The sequence below is a fragment of the Lolium perenne genome, chromosome 7 (assembly GCF_019359855.2).
Source record: "Lolium perenne isolate Kyuss_39 chromosome 7, Kyuss_2.0, whole genome shotgun sequence".
NCBI classification, from domain to species: domain Eukaryota; kingdom Viridiplantae; phylum Streptophyta; class Magnoliopsida; order Poales; family Poaceae; genus Lolium; species Lolium perenne.
The window spans coordinates 23,366,245-23,379,240 of NC_067250.2; positions in this window are offsets into that span (position 1 = coordinate 23,366,245).

Here is a 12,996-nt window from a genome sequence, read left to right on the forward strand (position 1 = left end):
GACATCCTATATATGAATCTTATTCTCCGGACCATTCCGGAACTCCTCGTGATGTCCGGGATCTCATCCGGGACTCCGAACAAATATTCGAACTCCATTCCATATTCAAGTACTACCATTTCAACATCCAACTTTAAGTGTGTCACCCTACGGTTCGTGAACTATGCGGACATGGTTGAGTACTCACTCCGACCAATAACCAATAGCGGGATCTGGAGATCCATAATGGCTCCCACATATTCAACGATGACTTTAGTGATCGAATGAACCATTCACATACAATACCAATTCCCTTTTGTCTCGCGATATTTTACTTGTCCGAGGTTTGATCTTCGGTATCACTCTATACCTTGTTCAACCTCGTCTCCTGACAAGTACTCTTTACTCGTACCGTGGTATGTGGTCTCTTATGAACTCATTCATATGCTTGCAAGACATTAGACGACATTCCACCGAGAGGGCCCAGAGTATATCTATCCGTCATCGGGATGGACAAATCCCACTGTTGATCCATATGCCTCAACTCATACTTTCCGGATACTTAATCCCACCTTTATAGCCACCCATTTACGAAGTGGTGTTTGGTGTAATCAAAGTACCTTTCCGGTATAAGTGATTTACATGATCTCATGGTCATAAGGACTAGGTAACTATGTATCGAAAGCTTATAGCAAATAACTTAATGACGAGATCTTATGCTACGCTTAATTGGGTGTGTCCATTATATCATTCATACAATGACATAACCTTGTTATTAATAACATCCAATGTTCATGATTATGAAACTAATCATCCATTAATCAACAAGCTAGTTTAAGAGGCACACTAGGGACTTCTTGTTTGTCTATATATCACACATGTACTAATGTTTCGGTTAATACAATTATAGCATGATATATAAACATTTATCATAAACATAAAGATATAAATAATAACCACTTTATTATTGCCTCTAGGGCATATCTCCTTCAGTCTCCCACTTGCACTAGAGTCAATAATCTAGATTACTTTGTAATGTACCTAACACCCATGGCATTCTGGTGTTGGTCATGCTTAGCCCTAGGGAGAGCTTTAGTCAACGGATCTGCTACATTCAGATCAGTGTGTACTTTGCAAATCTTTACTTCTCCATCTTCGATGTACTCGCGAATCGAGTGGTACCGCAGCTTGATATGCTTCAGCCTCTTGTGTGACCTTGGCTCTTGTGCATTGGCGATGGCACCCATGTTATCACAGTAAATGATTAATGGGTCCAATGCACTAGGAACCACACCGAGCTCTACAATGAACCTCTTCATCCATACCGCTTCTGATGAAGCCTCTGAAGCCGCTATGTACTCCGATTCTGTTGAGGATTTCACCACCGTGCACTGCTTCGAGCTTGCCCACCATCGCTGCAGCACCATTCAATATAAACACGTACCCAGGCCGTGACTTAGAGTCATCGGGATCGTTGTTCCAACTTGCATCGGTGTAACTAGTTACAACGAGCTCTTGGTCACCTCCATAACAAAGAAACATATCCTTAGTTCTTTTCAAGTACTTCAGGATATTCTTGACCGCTGTCCAGTGTTCCATTCCTGGATCACTTTGATATCTGCTAGTCAAACTAACAGCATGTGCTATATCCGGTCTTGTACATAGCATGGCATACATGATAGAGCCTACTGCCGAGGCATAGGGGATCTGACTCATCCTTTCTCTTTCTTCTGCCGTAGCCGGACCTTGAGTCTTACTCAAGACCTTGCTCAGTAACATAGGTAAGAATCCTTTCTTACTTTCGTCCATTCTAAATTTCTTTAGAATCTTGTCCAGGTATGTACTCTGTGATAGCCCTATTAGACGTCTTGATCTATCTCTATAAATCTTGATGCCTAATATATACGATGCTTCACCAAGGTCTTTCATTGAAAAACTATTATTCAAATAACCTTTTACACTGCTTAATAGTTCTATATCATTCCCGATCAATAATATGTCATCTACATATAATATCAGGAATGCTACAGAGCTCCCACTCACTTTCTTGTAAATACAGGCCTCTCCATGACACTGTATAAACCCGAAGTCTTTGATCACCTTATCAAAGCGTCGGTTCCAACTTCTTGATGCTTGCTTCAGTCCATAAATTGAACGCTGAAGTTTGCATACTTTGTCAGCATTTTTAGGATCGACAAAACCTTTGGGTTGTACCATATACAACTCTTCCTCAATGTCTCCATTAAGGAACGCCGTTTTGACATCCATCTGCCAAATCTCGTAATCGAAAAATGCAGCTATTGCTAACAAAATCCTTACAGATTTTAGCTTTGCTACAGGTGAGAAAGTCTCATCGTAGTCAACTCCTTGAATTTGTCGGAAACCCTTTGCGACAAGTCGAGCTTTATAGACAGTAATATTACCATCAGCATCTGTTTTTCTCTTGAAGATCCATTTATTCTCGACAGCCTTGCGGCTATCAGGTAAGTCTACCAAAGTCCATACTTTGTTATCATACATGGATCCCATTTCGGATTTCATGGCTTCTTGCCATTTGTTGGAATCTGGGCTCATCATCGCTTCTTCATACGTCGCAGGGTCCTCATCATTGTTGTCCACAATCATGACATTTAGACAAGGATCATACCAATCAGGAGTGGCACGTTCCCTTGTCGATCTGCGAGGTTCAGTAGCTATCTCGTTTGAAGTTTCATGATCATTATCATTAGCTTCCTCTGTTGTTGGTGTAGGCGGTACTGGTACAACTTCCGGTACTGCGCTACTCTGATCAACGAGTATAGATTCATCAATCTCATCGAGTTCTACTTTTCTTCCAGTCACTTCTTTAGTGAGAAATTCTTTATCAAGAAAGGTTCCGTTCTTAGCAACAAAGATTTTGCCTTCAGATCTGTGATAGAAAGTGTACCCTATAGTTTCCTTAGGGTATCCTATGAAGACGCATTTCTCCGCTTTGGGTTCTAGCTTGTCCGGTTGTAACTTCTTTACATAGGCTTCGCAACCCCAAACTTTCAGGAACGACAGCTTAGGTTTCTTATTAAACCATAATTCATACGGTGTCGTTTCTACGGATTTTGATGGTGCTCTATTTAAAGTGAATGCGGCTGTCTCTAATGCATAACTCCAAAATGATAACGGCAAATCAGTAAGAGACATCATACTACGAACCATATCTAAGAGAGTTCGATTACGACGTTCGGACACACCGTTTCGTTGAGGTGTTCCCGGCGGTGTCAATTGTGAAAGTATTCCACATTTCTTTAAATGCATGCCAAACTCATAACTCAGATATTCACCTCCATGATCAGATCGTAGAAATTTGATCTTTTTGTTACGTTGATTTTCTACTTCACTTTGAAATTCCTTAAACTTCTCGAAAGTTTCGGATTTATGTTTCATGAAATAGATATACCCATATCTACTCAGATCATCTGTGAAGGTTAGAACATAACGATAACCACCGCGCGATGCTACACTCATTGGTCCACATACATCTGTATGTATGATTTCCAATAAGTCAGTAGCTCGCTCCATCATACCAGAAAATGGAGTCTTTGTCATTTTTCCCATTAGACATGCTTCGCATCTATCAAGTGACTCAAAGTCAAGTGATTCAAGTAATCCATCGAGATGGAGTTTCTTCATGCGTTTCACTCCAATATGACCAAGACGACAGTGCCACATATAAGTAGAATTATCATTTAATTTAATTCGCTTAGCATCAATGTTATGTATATGCGTATCACTACTATCGAGATCTAACAGAAATAAGCCATTCTTTTGTGGTGCTCGACCATAAAAGATATTATTCATAAAAATAGAACAACCATTATTCTCAGACTTGAATGAATAACCGTCTTGCATTAAACAAGATCCAGATATAATGTTCATGCTCAACGCGGGTACAAAATAACAATTATTTAGGCTTAAAACTAATCCCGAAGGTAGATGTAGAGGAAGTGTGCCGACAGCGATCACATCGACTTTGGATCCATTTCCAACGCGCATCGTCACTTCATCTTTCAGTAGTCTTCGTTTATTCTTTAGTTCCCTGTTTCGAGTTACGTATATGAGCAACCGAACCAAAGATCAAATACCAGTGTACTAGAACGAGAACCAGTGAGATAAACATCTATAACATGTATATCGTATATACCTTCTTTCTTCTTCTTGACAAGGCCGCTCTTCAGATCAGCCAGATATTTGGAGCAATTACGCTTCCAGTGTCCCTTCTCCTTGCAGTAATAGCACTCAGCATCAGGCTTAGGGCCGTTCTTAGGTTTCATAGGAGGCGTGGCAGCTTTCTTGCCACCCTTCTTGAATTTTCCCTTAGACTTGCCCTGTTTCTTGAAACTGGTGGTCTTGTTGACCATCAACACTTGGTGCTCTTTCTTGATCTCAATCTCAGCAGCTTTTAGCATGCCAAAGAGTTCAGGTAACTCCTTGTTCATGTTCTGCATATTGTAGTTCATCACAAAGTTCTTGTAACTTGGTGGCAGTGATTGAAGGACACGATTAATCCCCAGTCTATTAGGAATCACTATTCCCAAGTCACTGAGTTTCTTCGCATGCCCGGTCATGGCGAGCATGTGCTCACTAACGGAGCTGCCTTCTTCCATCATACAGCTGAAGAAATGTTTCGATGCTTCATAGCATTCCACGGCCGCATGAGTCTCGAATATAGCTTTCAGCTCATTCATCAACTCATGAGGATCGTGGTGCTCAAAACGTTTTTGAAGATCGGATTCCAGACTGCACAGGATGGCACACTGAACTTGAGAGTACCGAGTTTTCCGAGTCGCGTAAACAGCTTTTACTTCATCGGTTTCAGTTTCTGCAGGAGGGTCACCTAGCGGTGCATCAAGCACAAATTGCAGATTTCCGCCAGAGAGGAAGATCCTCACATGACGGAACCAGTCGGTGAAGTTGCTACCGTTGCTCTTAAGTTTCTCTTTCTCTAGGAACTGATTAAAATTGATTGGGGACGCTGATGTCTACTTCCCCCTCCTTTTCCTGTAGACAGTGTTGGGCCTCCAAGAGCAGAGGTTTGTAGAACAGCAGCAAGTTTTCCCTTAAGTGGATCACCCAAGGTTTATCGAACTCAGGGAGGAAGAGGTCAAAGATATCCCTCTCATGCAACCCTGCGACCACAAAGCAAGAAGTCTCTTGTGTCCCCAACACACCTAATAGGTGCACTAGTTCGGCGAAGAGATAGTGAAATACAGGTGGTATGAATATATATGAGCAGTAGCAACGATGCCAGAAAATAGCTTGCTGGCATGTAGTTGATGGTGGTAGTATTGCAGCAGTAGTAACGTTAAGAAACAAGAAACAAGCAGCGATGGCAGTATTTAGGAACAAGGCCTAGGGATCATACTTTCACTAGTGGACACTCTCAACATTGATCACATAACAGAATAGATAAATGCATACTCTACACTCTTGTTGGATGATGAACACATTGCGTAGGATTACACGAACCCTCAATGCCGGAGTTAACAAGCTCCACAATTCGATGTTCATATTTAAGTAACCTTTGAGTGTAAGATAGATCAAAAGACTAAACCAAGTACTAACATAGCATGCACACTGTCACCTTCATGCATATGTAGGAGGAATAGATCACATCAATACTATCATAGCAATAATTAACTTCATAATCTACAAGAGATCATGATCATAGCATAAACCAAGTACTAACACGGATGCACACACTGTCACCATTACATCGTGCAGGAGGAATAGAACTACTTTAATAATATTGCTAGAGTAGCACATAGATAAATTGTGATACAAACACATTGCAATCATAAAGAGATATAAATAAGCACCTCACTATGCCATTCATCAGTGAATAAGTATTCTGTGAAATATAGCCTAAGAGACCCACACGGTGCACACACTGTCACCTTTACACACGTGGGACAAGGAGTCTCCGGAGATCACATAAGTAAAACTCACTTGACTAGCATAATGACATCTAGATTACAAGCATCATCATATGAATCTCAATCATGTAAGGCAGCTCATGAGATTATTGTATTGAAGTACATAGGAGAGAGATGAACCACATAGCTACCGGTATAGCCCCGAGCCTCGATGGAAAACTACTCCCTCCTCATGGGAGCAGCAGCGGTGATGAAGATGGCGGTGGAGATGGCAGTGGTGTCGATGGAGGAGCCTTCCGGGGGCACTTCCCCGTTCCGGCGGCGTGCCGGAACAGAGACTCCTGTCCCCCAGATCTTGGCCTCGCGATGGCGGCGGCTCTGGAAGGTTTCTGTGGTTTTCGTCGAACTTATCAGGGTTTTCGCGACGGAGGCTTTAAATAGGCGAAGAGGCGGCGCCAGAGGGCTTCTGGGGGGCCCACACTATAGGGGGGCACGGCCCCCCCTTGGCCGCGCCGGGGTGTGGTTTGGTGGGCCTGTGCCCCCTCCCTGGTGGCTCTCGGGTGTTCTGGATGCTTCCGGGCAAAATAGGAACCTGGGCGTTGATTTCGTCCAATTCCGAGAATATTTCGTTACTAGGATTTCTGAAACCAAAAACAGCAGAAAACAGGAACTGGCACTTCGGCATCTTGTTAATAGGTTAGTTCCAGAAAATGCACGAATATGACATAAAGTGTGCATAAAACATGTAGATAACATCAATAATGTGGCATGGAACATAAGAAATTATCGATACGTCGGAGACGTATCAGCATCCCCAAGCTTAGTTCTGCTCGTCCCGAGCAGGTAAAACGATAACACGTATAATTTACGGAGTGACATGCCATCATAACCTTGATCATACTATTTGTAAAGCATATGTAGTGAATGCAGCGATCAAAACAATGTATATGACATGAATAAACAAGTGAACCATAAAGCAAAGACTTTTCATGAATAGCACTTCAAGACAAGCATCAATAAGTCTTGCATAAGAGTTAACTCATAAAGCAATAATTCAAAGTAAAGGCATTGAAGCAACACAAAGGAAGATTAAGTTTCAGCGGTTGCTTTCAACTCATAACATGTATATCTCATGGATATTGTCAACATAGAGTAATATAATAAGTGCAATATGCAAATATGTAGAAATCAATGCACAGTTCACAAGTGTTTGCTTCTTGAGGTGGAGAGAAATAGGTGAACTGACTCAATAATGAAAGTAAAAGAATGGTCCTCCATAGAGGAAAACATCGATTGCTATATTTGTGTTAGAGCTTTGATTTTGAAAACATAAAGAGAGCATAAAAATAAAGTTTTGAGAGGTGTATGTTGTTGTCAACGAATGGTAGCGGGTACTCTAACCCCCTTGCCAGACAAACCTTCAAAGAGCGGCTCCCATTTTATTTTATTTTGGGTGGCACTCCTTCCAACCTTTCTTTCACAAACCATGGCTAACCGAATCCTCGGGTGCCTGCCAACAATCTCATACCATGAAGGAGTGCCTTTTTATTTTAGTTTTATTATGATGATGACACTCCTCCCAACTTTTGCTTACACAAGCCATGGCTAACCGAATCCTTCGGGTGCCGTCCAACAATCACATACCATGGAGGAGTGTCTATTTTTGTTAATTAATTTGGGACTGGGAATCCCATTGCCAGCTCTTTTTGCAAAATTATTGGATAAGCGGATGAAGCCACTAGTCCATTGGTGAAAGTTGCCCAACAAGATTGAAAGATAAACACCACATACTTCCTCATGAGCTATAAAACATTGACACAAATCAGAGGTGATAAATTTTGAATTGTTTAAAGGTAGCACTCAAGCAATTTACTTTGGAATGGCAGGAAATACCATGTAGTAGGTAGGTATGGTGGACACAAATGGCATAGTATTGTTTGGCTCAAGGATTTGGATGCATGAGAAGTATTCCCTCTCGATACAAGGTTTAGGCTAGCAAGGCTTATTTGAAACAAACACAAGGATGAACCGGTGCAGAAAAACTCACATAAAAGACATATTGTAAACATTATAAGACTCTACACCGTCTTCCTTGTTGTTCAAACTCAATACTAGAAATTATCTAGACCTTAGAGAAACCAAATATGCAAACCAAATTTTAGCATGCTCTATGTATTTCTTCATTAATGGGTGCAAAGTATATGATGCAAGAGCTTAAACATGAGCACAACAATTGCCAAGTATCACATTACCCAAGACATTAATAGCAATTACTACATGTATCATTTTCCAATTCCAACCATATAACAATTTATCGAAGAAGAAACTTCGCCATGAATATTCTGAGCTAAGAACACATGTGTTCATACGAACTAGCGGAGCGTGTCTCTCTCCCACACAAGCATGATGTAATCCAATTTATTCAAACACAAACAAAAATAAAAGCATACAGATGCTCCAAGTAAAGCACATAAGATGTGACCGAATAAAAATATAGTTTCAAGAGAAGGAACCTGATAATTTGTCGATGAAGAAGGGGATGCCTTGGGCATCCCCAAGCTTAGACGCTTGAGTCTTCTTGATATATGCAGGGGTGAACCACCAGGGCATCCCCAAGCTTAGAGCTTTCACTCTTCTTGATCATAGTATATCATCCTCCTCTCTTGACCCTTGAAAACTTCCTTCACACCAAACTTCTCATAAACTTCATTAGAGGGGTTAGTACATAATCAAAAACTCACATGTTCAGAGGTGACACAATCATTCTTAACACTTCTGGACATTGCTCAAAGCTACTGGAAGGTAATGGAACAAAGAAATCCACCCAACACAGCGAAAGAAGCAATGCGAAATAAAAGGCAGAATCTGTCAAAATAGAACAGTCCGTAAAGATGAATTTCTAATAAATACTTCCGTTGCTCAAATCAGAAAACTCAAAACTAATGAAAGTTCCGTACATATCTGAGGAACACGCACGTAAATTGGCATATTTTTCTGATTTTTCTACAGAGAAAACAGCCCAGATTCGTGACAGATAGAAATCTGTTTCTGCGCAGAAATCCAAATCTAGCATCAACCTTCGATTAGAGGCTTCACTTGGCACAACAAAACACAAAACTAAGATAAGGAGAGGTTGCTACAGTAGTAAACAACTTTCAAGACACAAATATAAAACAAAGTACTGTAGCAAAATAACACATGGGTTATCTCCCAAGAAGTTCTTTTCTTTATAGCCATTAAGATGGGCTCAGCAGTTTTAATGATGCACTCGCAAGAAATTGTATTTGAAGCAAAAGAGAGCATCAAGAGGCAAATTCAAAACACATTTAAGTCTAACATGCTTCCTATGCATAGGAATCTTGTAAATAAACAAGTTCATGAAGAGCAAAGTAACAAGCATAGGAAGATAAAACAAGTGTAGCTTCAAAAATTTCAGCACATAGAGAGGTATTTTAGTAACATGAAAATTTCTACAACCATATTTTCCTCTCTCATAATAACTTTCAGTAGCATCATGAGCAAACTCAACAATATAACTATCACATAAAGCATTCTTATCATGAGTCTCATGCATAAAATTATTACTCTCCACATAAGCATAATCAATTTTATTAGTTGTAGTGGGAGCAAATTCAACAAAGTAGCTATCATTATTATTCTCATCAAGTGTTGGAGGCATAGTATAATCACAACAAAATTTACTCTCCATAGTAGGTGGCACCAAAAGACCACTATCATTATAATCATCATATATGGGAGGCAAAGTATCATCAAAGAAAATTTTCTCCTCAATGCTTGGGGGACTAAAAAGATCATGCTCGTCAAAACCAGCTTCCCCAAGCTTAGAATTTTCCATATCATTAGCAACAATGGTGTTCAAAGTGTTCATATTAATATGTTCCATGGGTTTTTTAATTTTCGGATCAAACCATCCATGTCTTAAATCAGGAAATAGAGTAAAAAGCTCATTGTTGTCCATTATGCCTTACTAGTGTAAACAAGAAACAAAAAGTTGCTATTGCAGGATCTAAAGGAAATAGCTTTGAGTACTTACGGCGCCGGAAAATAGCTTGGTAGCCGAGGTCCGGAGTGTGAGTACCTTTTACCTTTCCTCCCCGGCAACGGCGCCAGAAAATAGCTTGATGTCTACTTCCCCCTCCTTTTCCTGTAGACAGTGTTGGGCCTCCAAGAGCAGAGGTTTGTAGAACAGCAGCAAGTTTTCCCTTAAGTGGATCACCCAAGGTTTATCGAACTCAGGGAGGAAGAGGTCAAAGATATCCCTCTCATGCAACCCTGCGACCACAAAGCAAGAAGTCTCTTGTGTCCCCAACACACCTAATAGGTGCACTAGTTCGGCGAAGAGATAGTGAAATACAGGTGGTATGAATATATATGAGCAGTAGCAACGATGCCAGAAAATAGCTTGCTGGCGTGTAGTTGATGATGGTAGTATTGCAGCAGTAGTAACGCAGTAAAACAGTAAACAAGCAGCGATGGCAGTATTTAGGAACAAGGCCTAGGGATCATACTTTCACTAGTGGACACTCTCAACATTGATCACATAACAGAATAGATAAATGCATACTCTACACTCTTGTTGGATGATGAACACATTGCGTAGGATTACACGAACCCTCAATGCCGGAGTTAACAAGCTCCACAATTCGATGTTCATATTTAAGTAACCTTTGAGTGTAAGATAGATCAAAAGACTAAACCAAGTACTAACATAGCATGCACACTGTCACCTTCATGCATATGTAGGAGGAATAGATCACATCAATACTATCATAGCAATAATTAACTTCATAATCTACAAGAGATCATGATCATAGCATAAACCAAGTACTAACACGGATGCACACACTGTCACCATTACATCGTGCAGGAGGAATAGAACTACTTTAATAATATTGCTAGAGTAGCACATAGATAAATTGTGATACAAACACATTGCAATCATAAAGAGATATAAATAAGCACCTCACTATGCCATTCATCAGTGAATAAGTATTCTGTGAAATATAGCCTAAGAGACCCACACGGTGCACACACTGTCACCTTTACACACGTGGGACAAGGAGTCTCCGGAGATCACATAAGTAAAACTCACTTGACTAGCATAATGACATCTAGATTACAAGCATCATCATATGAATCTCAATCATGTAAGGCAGCTCATGAGATTATTGTATTGAAGTACATAGGAGAGAGATGAACCACATAGCTACCGGTATAGCCCCGAGCCTCGATGGAGAACTACTCCCTCCTCATGGGAGCAGCAGCGGTGATGAAGATGGCGGTGGAGATGGCAGCGGTGTCGATGGAGGAGCCTTCCGGGGGCACTTCCCCGTTCCGGCGGCGTGCCGGAACAGAGACTCCTGTCCCCCAGATCTTGGCCTCGCGATGGCGGCGGCTCTGGAAGGTTTCTGTGGTTTTCGTCGAACTTATCAGGGTTTTCGCGACGGAGGCTTTAAATAGGCGAAGAGGCGGCGCTAGAGGGCTTCTGGGGGGCCCACACTATAGGGGGGCGCGGCCCCCCCTTGGCCGCGCCGGGGTGTGGTTTGGTGGGCCTGTGCCCCCTCCCTGGTGGCTCTCGGGTGTTCTGGATGCTTCCGGGCAAAATAGGAACCTGGGCGTTGATTTCGTCCAATTCCGAGAATATTTCGTTACTAGGATTTCTGAAACCAAAAATAGCAGAAAACAGGAACTGGCACTTCGGCATCTTGTTAATAGGTTAGTTCCAGAAAATGGCGATTTTTTTTTAAATAATACGAATTTTTTATTTAATTCCAGGACTATCACGCGTTTTCAAAATTTTCCAAAAGTGTGACTCGGTCGGATTATAGCAAGCCGATCGGCCGGCAGCAGGCCGACTGGGTGTCGGCTGCAGGGAGCCGTCGGGTTGTGAGACTCGTTGGTCGATAGATGACCAACTGGTCAGCTACAGACCAATTGGTCAGCTACAGACCAGTTGGTCAGCCACAGACCAATTGGTTTGCTACAGACCAATTGGTTAGATTATTTGCATGGATGTATTTTCTTCGTTTGCAGCTTATGGTTAGCAGAGGTATAGCTGAAGGTACTTATGGCGTCATTTTTAAGCGGTACAACATACTGATACATAGTTCATACATGAAGTCTGATACATAGGTGATGCATACATAAATGTCTGATACATAGATACATAAATGTCTGAGACTATGGACGGCGTCTGGGGTTTCGTGGAGGCGGCGTAGTACGGGGTGTCCAACCGAACCTGTCCGGGGCCCTGGTTATGCGAGCAGGGATCCAGGACCCGGACTCGGGGTCGTACTGTGTCTCCTGTGTGGGCTGTGGTGGAGGAGTCTGCATACCGACATAGTTCTGCTGCGTCTTTGTAGTACTCCATGTGCTCGGGATCCCGATCACTAGCTCCCCATGAAGGATTGGACGCGGTGCTGCGAGTATCCTGTGCCACGAAACATAAGTGATGTCAAACTAAGTGGAGTATAGTCTATATGGAACACAATATATAGAATAGTACATACCCTGTGTGTATCCTGCTCCTCCCATGAAAGGGGCCTGCTGTTGCTGCCACTGGTCGAAAGCAGCTTGCTGCTGAAAGTCGTCGAAGAAACCGTGACGCTGGTACTGAAAGTCATCGACGGAAGGAGTGTGCTGCTGCTGCCACGACGAACCTCCTGCCTGGTCAGGAGGTGGTGGTCTGGGTGTCGGCGTCGGTGTGAGACGTGGCCGTGATCCGTGGTGCTGGTACTGATAGTCGTCGACGGAAGGAGTGTGCTGCTGCCACGACGAACCTCCTGCCCGATCAGGAGGTGGTGGTCTGGGTGTTGCGGTCGGTGTGAGATGTGGCCGTCGCTGCTGCTGTGTGGAGGGTCGCGGTGGAAGGAGGTGGCGCTGAACGACGTCGGAACTACGGCTGCATGTGATAGCCGAGTAGATCCCGCGTAGCTTGTCCTCGAGACGCCTCAACCAGGACACATGTTGGTCACGCTGCAGAAGAGGTGCACTGGACACTTGACGTGTGTACCGAGCGACTTCATCCTGTAAGTCCGCAGTCAGCTGACCCTGAAAAATCATGGTAGCATATAAATCGTAGAACTCAATA